The sequence below is a fragment of the Pinus tabuliformis genome, chromosome 3_1 (genome assembly GCF_031772625.1).
Source record: "Pinus tabuliformis cultivar Carrire ecotype Pingquan chromosome 3_1, CPIR1, whole genome shotgun sequence".
In the NCBI taxonomy this organism is placed as follows: domain Eukaryota; kingdom Viridiplantae; phylum Streptophyta; class Pinopsida; order Pinales; family Pinaceae; genus Pinus; species Pinus tabuliformis.
Genome location: NC_142301.1, coordinates 759,015,070 through 759,023,714, shown reverse-complemented (window position 1 = coordinate 759,023,714; position 8,645 = coordinate 759,015,070). Strand labels below are relative to the sequence as shown.

At 38.7% G+C, this 8,645-nt stretch overlaps 1 pseudogene across 1 annotated transcript; it reads left to right on the top strand.

Annotated features, from left to right (window-relative positions):
- Positions 1 to 1,440: 1,440 nt before the first annotated feature.
- Positions 1,441 to 4,350, top strand: LOC149189599 (phospholipase D alpha 1 pseudogene; annotated as a pseudogene). The gene is made up of 3 exons (XR_016255602.1): positions 1,441 to 1,665; positions 1,776 to 3,663; positions 3,773 to 4,350. The product of XR_016255602.1 is annotated as a phospholipase D alpha 1 pseudogene (transcript).
- The last annotated feature ends 4,295 nt before the right edge of the window (positions 4,351 to 8,645 follow it).

Here is an 8,645-nt window from a genome sequence, read left to right as displayed (position 1 = left end):
CCTAATCTTAAAGTAACATTTTCTATTCAAAAAAAGAAGTTTAAAAGGTTTATAAAAGATTTTTTGGCGAAGATCATATGAAACATCATTTGTCCGACTCATTTCGAACCAACCAATATGGTTCATCGAAAGGTCAATCTAAAATCTCAAAACATAATAATGAGTAGTATTCAATGCTACCACCAGAAGAGATAATACCCAAATCACCATGTAATTTGCAGCAACGGCCACCAGAAGCAGAGTCGCTAAGACAATAAGAAAACAAGCAAAAAGGTAGTTCACAGCCTAGAATTCAGCTTGCAAATCCACCGATACCAGTAAGAGCAAAAGCACCTACAAGAGGTTATGCTCCAAGTCAAGATTCATAGACCCCGAATACAATGGTAAAAGCACAGGCCTTTTAGAGAGCTGCAACAACAAAGAATCCAACAAACCACCATATTCAATTGAATGAGCTAGAGTGGGAAATCTGGGTCTGGCCAGAGTGACTTTGCAAGCACATAGTCACATTTTTTTTAAATTTTTCTATTTATGTACATTTAAATTTTATTTCTGTGATAAAAAAGAAGGAAGAGCAGTATTACGAGTTTAAGAGTTTACTCGAGTTTCGCTGATTTAACAAGTCAAGACGGTTGGTAGTGTGGTAGATGTTTTGAAAAGGGGGAAAAATGTGAGTAAAGGCCAGGTAATCCAAGAGAAATTAATTCCATCTTCCACTCAAAGTGTTTTGGGAAATGACTAAAACGGGGTTTCACTTCCAAGCTCATGAGAATTAGTTCTTATCTTTGTAATATTCATTTTCTTTTTAGCATTGATCAAGACATAATTCTAGTTAGTATGAGTGGAGTTGATCATCTCTTTATAATAGATTAGCTTCATTTTCCCCTCTAACTCTTTATACTTTCACCACTTATTCTTAAATTTAAAAATAATAGTATTTTTAATACCACCCCTTATTCTTAAATTTAGAAATTATAGTGTTTTTAATATTGGAGTATTTGTCAAACACAACTCAGGAAGAACAAGTAGGCATTTTATATTTAAAGAATATTTTTTTAAGGATAATCCAAGTAATAAGTGGTATCTATGTGGCTGCCTTATAAACAAATGCGGGATGGTTATCTTCGATGCCCCGGAATCGATATAAAATTATTACGATTTATTAAGATTAAACAATGTATTGAGAAGAAGCAGGTGGAGGAAACAACAAATTTTATTATCTTTTTAAGATGTAGGTTACTATTGGCCAACCTCCCGCCATTATATATATTCCTGGTGACTGTTTTGAGATTTTAAAATGAATTTGTATTATTAAAATTTTATAAAAGAATTAAATAATTATTTAATGTTATTATAATAATAAGAATATATTTAATAATTGGTAAGTGCGATATATCATATTTGTGACTCGGTAAAAGTGGAAATGTTTTTAGTTAAATATGTGCTCTTGCTCTGTTTTCAAATTCCATCTGCTGTTTTCAAATTTCCCGAGCTCTTGTGATAATTGTACAGTTCCACCATCATTGCATTATCCAATTCACAATTCACATATTTCAAAAACAAAATATCCCTAATGCGTACCATGTAGTCCACGGTAGCCTGGTATCTACTATATTTCAAGCGAGATTCCTGCATCTTGGAGGTTTATCTACGTTGCTGGGAAAGGTAAGGATATGAACCTCCTTTCAGTATTTGATCCTGTTGGATGCCCTGCCGAGCCCCTGTTTGATTTTTTGGGTATGAATTCATAGGGTTAATGATCTTTTCTTGAGCAGGTGGGCGACAACGTTGAGGGCCTTCTCCATCCAGAAGAGCACAGCGGACTATATGCCACCATAGATATTGGTGTTGCTAGAATTGCAAGAACCAGAGTTCTGCCTCATGAACCTGCGAACGTAATCTGGAACGAGACTTTTCACATACACTGCGCATATACATCGCCTTCTCTGGTGATCAGCATTGAGAAAGAATTGGGAGTCTCCGTAGAAAAGGCGGGAAGAACCGAAATCCCAATCTTAGAAATCCTTAGTGGCAAAGTCATCGAGGGATGGTTTGATTTGTATACTGAAGATTTCTCTGAGAAACTGAAAAAGGCTCAGATCCATGTCCGCCTCCAGTTCACACGCGTCTCAGACGATCAATATTGGGGTACCGGGATTCGAAATCGGGACTTCCCTGGAGTTCAGCATGTGTATTTCAAGCAGAGGAATGGATGCAGAGTTGATTTGTATCAAAACTCGCACTTATCAGAGCAATACAGTCCCAGGATCGAATTGGGACATGGGGAAGAAAGAGCCTTATACAGGCCTCCCAGACTATGGGAGGAATTGTACCAGTACATTGATGGAGCAGAGCACTTTATATACATTGCTGGATGGTCTGTAAATACCGAGATTAGGCTTGTGAGGGACGAGAAAAGAATGATCCCTGGTGCAGAAGGCGTGATGTTGGGTGAGCTTTTAAAGAAGAAAGCGGACCAGGGAGTTAGAGTCTTGATCCTCATCTGGGAGGATAGGACGGCCGTGGAAATTCTCAGAAACCAGGGACTCATGAAGACCCACTGGTACGAAACTTTCGAATATTTCAAAGGGACCAATGTCTACTGCTTTCTGTGCCCCAGACATGCTGAGCGTTCGTTAAGTGCAATCCAGAGTATGGAGTTTGAAGTGGAGTTTACCCACCACCAGAAGACTGTGAGCTTGGATGCCCAAATCCAAGGCTCTGAGAATCGCCAGGTCGTGAGCTTCGTGGGAGGAATTGATCTGAGCGATGGAAGGTATGATAATGAGATACATCCCCTGTTTAGATCTCTGAACACTCTGTACCGGGATGATTTTCATCAGAACAATTACAAGGACACGGATCTTCGCCATGGAGGTCCCAGAGAGCCATGGCACGATGCCCATTCTAAGATTCAGGGCCTGGCTGCCTACGATGTCATCACCAATTTCTCTCAGCGGTGGATGAAGCAGGCCGATCCGAACCTTCTCCTAGATCTCGGGGATTTATCATGTTTCCAGTCGCCCTGTGAACATTTTGAAGGCCCAGAGGCCTGGAATGTTCAAATCTTCAGGTCCATAGACGATTCTTCCGTGGTCGGATTCCCTGCAAATCCCTCCAAAGCGTCCGAGCTGGGGCTTGTGACCGTGAAAGACCAGATTATAGACAAGAGCATCCAGTGCGCCTATATCGAAGCCATCCGCCGAGCAAGGGACTTCATTTACATAGAAAACCAGTATTTCTTCGGCAGCTGCGCTTCGTGGGACCGCGACCAGGATTCCGGATGCCTGCATCTCATTCCGATTGAAATTGCGCTGAAATTGGTAAGCAAGATCAGGGCCCGGGAGCGATTCGCTGTGTATGTAGTGACGCCGATGTGGCCGGAGGGGATACCCGAGGGCGGTACTGTGCAGGCCATCCTGCACTGGTTCAGGAACACTCTGCGCATGATGTATAAGATGATCGGAGAAGCGCTCAGAGAGGAGGGCCTGGACCAGGAGTTCCACCCGACTGATTATTTGAATTTCTTCTGCCTGGGGAACAGGGAGGTGAAGCTACCGGGCGAGTATGAAGCTCCTCAAAGGCCGGAAGAGGGGAGCGATTACTGGGACGCCCAGATACACAGGAGAACCATGATCTATGTCCATGCCAAGTTCATGATAGGTACGGATACTCACCTCTAGAATTTCAAATTTATCTGGCCTCTTTCTCCGAACTCCGAAATTTGATGATCCTCATGTAAAATGTTCATATTTTCTTTTGTGTAATGCAGTGGATGATGAATATATTATCATAGGGTCGGCCAATCTAAACCAGCGATCCATGGACGGAGCCAGGGACACCGAAATATCCCAAGGATGTTACCAGCCACAGCACATCAACGAGCAGGGGCGCCGAGCTCGAGGGCAAATATTCGGATATCGAATGTCCCTGTGGTACGAGCATTTCGCGCAAAAGAATGGAGGCATGCAGCATGAATATCTTCATCCAGAGAGTGTTGAATGCGTGAGGATCGTACGCAGGATTTGCGAGAAAACTTGGGAGGCTTTTGTTGCAGAGGAGAGCGTGGAGGATCTGCCGGGGCATCTTATGCCATTCCCTCTTCGGGTTCTGAGGGACGGGTCCTTGGATGAGGAGGATATCTTGTTTCCTGGTACAAACGCTTCTGTGAAGGGTAACAAGTCGGACGTCCTTCCTCCCATTCTCACAACCTGATACCCTGGCCGATGGAAACCAATATTTACTGTGATATTCTTCGGCCATGGTTTGAGATTTTTTTTTCTTTAAAAGTTATTTGAGTTTTTTTGCTTTGAAAGTTATGGAAATTTCAGTTATATTTTGAAAAAATCAAGTAGGGGATTTTTGTAAATCTAAGTTATTGTTGTTAAATTTCAAAATTTTAGGTGTACAGAGGCTCTTGATAATGCTGAATTCATTTTCAACATCAAAAATATGATTCAAATACTGTCTCTGCAATAAAAATTGAATTTTCAAAAATTTTAAATATCCAAAAACTCTTGACGATACTGAATTCATTTCCAACATAAAAACATGATTCAAACACTATCTTTGCAATAAAAATTAATTTTTTTTTATCAATTTACTTTAATAGACAAACACCATTATTAAATAAAAATGATAATGTGTACCTTACATTTAAACAAATACATTATCCCACAGTAAACACATATATATTCGGCACACTAATAAGTCAGTAATACAATTAAAAATTTCCCTTTTAACACTGTGGATGACACTGATATACACCCTGCACATTAATGAGTCAATAAAACAGTGAATCCGGATTTCCCGCTTTGATGTGAAGGATGCCAGGTCAGACATCACTCAGAGTATGCTGTGACTACGTGGGCGGTGGATGCCATGTCAGACCTAGGGTTGACTGTCTTGCATCTGAATGTATCCTTACCCTTAACTTGGTATATATTTATTTATTCAAAATGGTTTTAGAGGGGATTACCATTATACAAAAAATACCTTGAAGACTAACTGTTCTCTGTTGTTCAGAATTTGGTGACGCAATTCCTTTGCGGTGATGCAACTTTTGATGTATTATAATTTTGGTGATGTAATTTTTGTGTTTTTTTTTTTAAATGAAATGGATGGTGTAATTTTTAATAATAATAAGAAATTTAATTTAATTTATTTTTTTAATTAATTTTTTTTAAAATTGCTTGAAAATTTAATTAAAATATTAATTTAAAATTGATGTTTATATAATTTAAATATTTTAATAAATTTATTTATATATTTAAAATTATATTTTAATAATAAAAAATTATAATTCTAGAAATTAATAAGTATCTAATTTATTTTAACTAAAATGGACTTACTCATTAATTATAATAATGAAATATGAATGACCGAGATATAACAATTTTGATTTGCTCTTTTCTTTTAATTACACCTTAATTTTCTAAAGGGAAAAAGGCATAAAATCATAGCAATTCATTTTGATATCACAACAAAGCATTAGCGATAAATGAAAATTCTAATATTTCATTTTATTCCACAAAAAAAATTAATGATAAATGAAAATTCTAATATTTTATTTTAATTTAAAAAAAAAAAAAAATTATGATAAATGAAAATTATAATATGTGGTTGTTGTTTTTGTAAATAATTATCCATCCATTGATACAATATCACTAGCTTACGATCCAGTTATAGTTACACATCCGTGAATCATTGATTGTTAAGTGAAAAAAAAAAAAAAAAAATTAATAAATTAAAAGTGGATAGCATATTACAAATTCATTGAAAATTGTGGTAATTCCTAATAACTCTTATCAATGGATGTTTGATGTGAGTAGCTAAATTAACACCTCATAACTCTTATCTATGGATGTCGGATGTTCCAATCCGGAAATTAACAAAGATAATTTGGGTGGAAACAACACTAATAGCAAAGATGCAAGAGGAAGAAGGGCCTCAAGCATTGGAAGGCTATATCTCACAAAGAATGATAAGTGAGCAGATTCACTTGCAAAAGTAATTGACTCAGTTCACATGGAAGCATAGTTACTGTGATATTAATTCTCACAACTTGATACCCTGGCAGATGGAAACCAATATTTGTTGTGATATTAATTCTTTGGCCATGGTTACAGATATTTACTATGATATAGTCGGGAGTTAGAAGTCTAACCAGATTGTTTTTCTTGCCTTGAAAGTCATTGAAATTTCTGTCATATTTTGAGAAAATCAGGCAGAAATTTTTGTAAATCCAAGTTACAGTTGTTAAATTTCAAAATGTTAGGTGTCCCAGAGGTTTTTGATAATCAAAAACATGATTCAACACTGCCTTTACAAAAAAAAAAAATGAATTTTTTTTGCCTGGATTCCGACCACTTTTCACTGTCCAAGCAATTCCAAGACTAAATAACTTCATTATTAAATAAAAATTATAATGTGTAACTTAAATTTAAGCAAATACATTATCCAAACAATAAACATATATATTCTTCACACTAATAAATCACGCTTTCCTTTTATATACCGGATGACATTGATATACACCCTGCACATTAATGAGTTAATAACACACTGAATCCAGATTTCCCGTTTTGAAGTAATGGATGCCATGTCAGACATCACTCAGAGTAAGCTGTGGCTACGTGGGTGGTGGATGCCATGTCAGACCTAGGGTTGACTGTCTTGCATGTGAATGTACCTTTACCCCTGACTAGGCATTAATTTATTTATTCAAAATGGTTTTAGAGGTGATTATTGTTGGACACCTAATCCTAAATGGGTTAGTGTGGAAGCTGAATAGACCAAAGCAGTCCAAGAGACCTTGGGATCTGAATCCCAAGAGTCACATAATGTACTATAAATGTAAATCATTTGTCAATAAAAATTGTATTGCATGTTTTATCTTTATATCTCTCTTGCTGTCCATGTGTGTTTAACATGGTATCAGAGCCATGATGTGTGGCCTGTGTAGTTTTCTCACGGTTTAGCAACTGGTCTGAGCTGCCTTGAATAATGCTGGTCTAGTCTTCATTACCTGACCATTTATTTTAGCTGAGCGCATCAGATCTGCAACTAGGCATTGTATTCCTACCTGCGGCCTATCAGAGTCTGCGCACTAGTATAACAGTGCTGCGATTTACCATTATTCCCTGACAAAACTGTGATTTTAAACTGTTGGGCTTCCATATACGCCACTGGCCTCCATTGATTGTCCACACCTGCGCTGCCCTGACGCTATTTCATATAATCTGTTGTTCATTACTATTCATGTATTGCCCAGTGCTACCTCCTGAGAATTGTCTGTTGATATTCGAATGCCTCTCCTCCCAGGCCACGCTGCCATATGACTGCATTTGTCAGAACTGTGTTTAATGCTGCGCTGCTCACCTCTGCCATATGACTGCATTTGTCAGAACTGTGTTTAATGCTGCGTTGCTCACCTCTGCCATATGACTGCATTTGTCAGAACAGAGCATTTGTCAGAACTGTGTTTAATGCGTTTTCATGCCGGTTTCATATTCTTCTCTGACTGCAATGCATCCCCAGAGTAACGCAAACGCAGCTCATCACCAGGTACCAAACGCAATTCATTATCCTCCTTTGGGAAGACAAAGTATGCTATGCGCTTCTTATTGAGACAGCAGGTGGACGGACAGTTTAAGCCTGAGTGAGTTATACGCATGAGTTACCAGCTGCAACCACTTAGTTTGAGCCATGGTGAATCAGTTATCACACACTCCCTATCCGGCGCCAGCCACCATGCCCCAATGCTGAGCTGAGTTCTAAATTTTCTATTTAAAATAGTGCTCTTTACAGAAGAAGAAACGGTTAATTGCATTATGTTTGCCATGTCATCGTGGTTGGATTCTTTGTAAATCTGGCGTGTGAATATGATTACTTATTGTTGGGAGGTGCGAGGTCTCTGAATTGGGGATCTCTGCTCGCCTTACGAATGGTTGTGTGCCTCCTGATTTGCAAAGCACGAGCTGATTGGACAGAAGCATCAGAGATCGATTTACGCACCGTCTACTAAGGTTTTCAATCCTTATTCCACCGAAGAAGGTTGGTTCGGTGCCGACATGGATTGGCAAGGGCAGGGGACACAACAGTGACCATCTCTAGTGTCGTTCGAGTTCAAAGTGGAGATCGAAGAGAGGTGGGGAATAGCTCCCGACCAGCAGCATCTCGTCTTCACTGCCCAGACGTTGAAAGATAGACGCATTTTCGCCGACTACAATATAATTTTAATGCATGAAGGTATATTCAGGTATTATATTGATGAAAACCTGTATAAAACTTGTATATTGATGAAAACCAAGTTGGTGGCACACAGATTTAATGCAAGTCCCTGCGAGCTGCTGCGCGCACTGTGAGGGCATTGGCAAGGGCAAAAGCTGTCGGAGATGCTAATGCAGATAATGCTGCTAGTCTCTGCCGTTCTGGTGCTGATTTGAAAGAGAAAGTCTGAAATCGAGTCCACATCTGCGCTTACCATGATGTTGCTCTTAAGCGGACGGAAACGAAGGGTTTGTTGCAGACGGTAGCCAAACCGTTAAACATAGAGATAGCAATGCAAATTTACACCACACATTTGAATAATTCTTGAAGACTACTTATGCCGTTTCCAACCGTCGAAACTTTTTAAGTTGTTC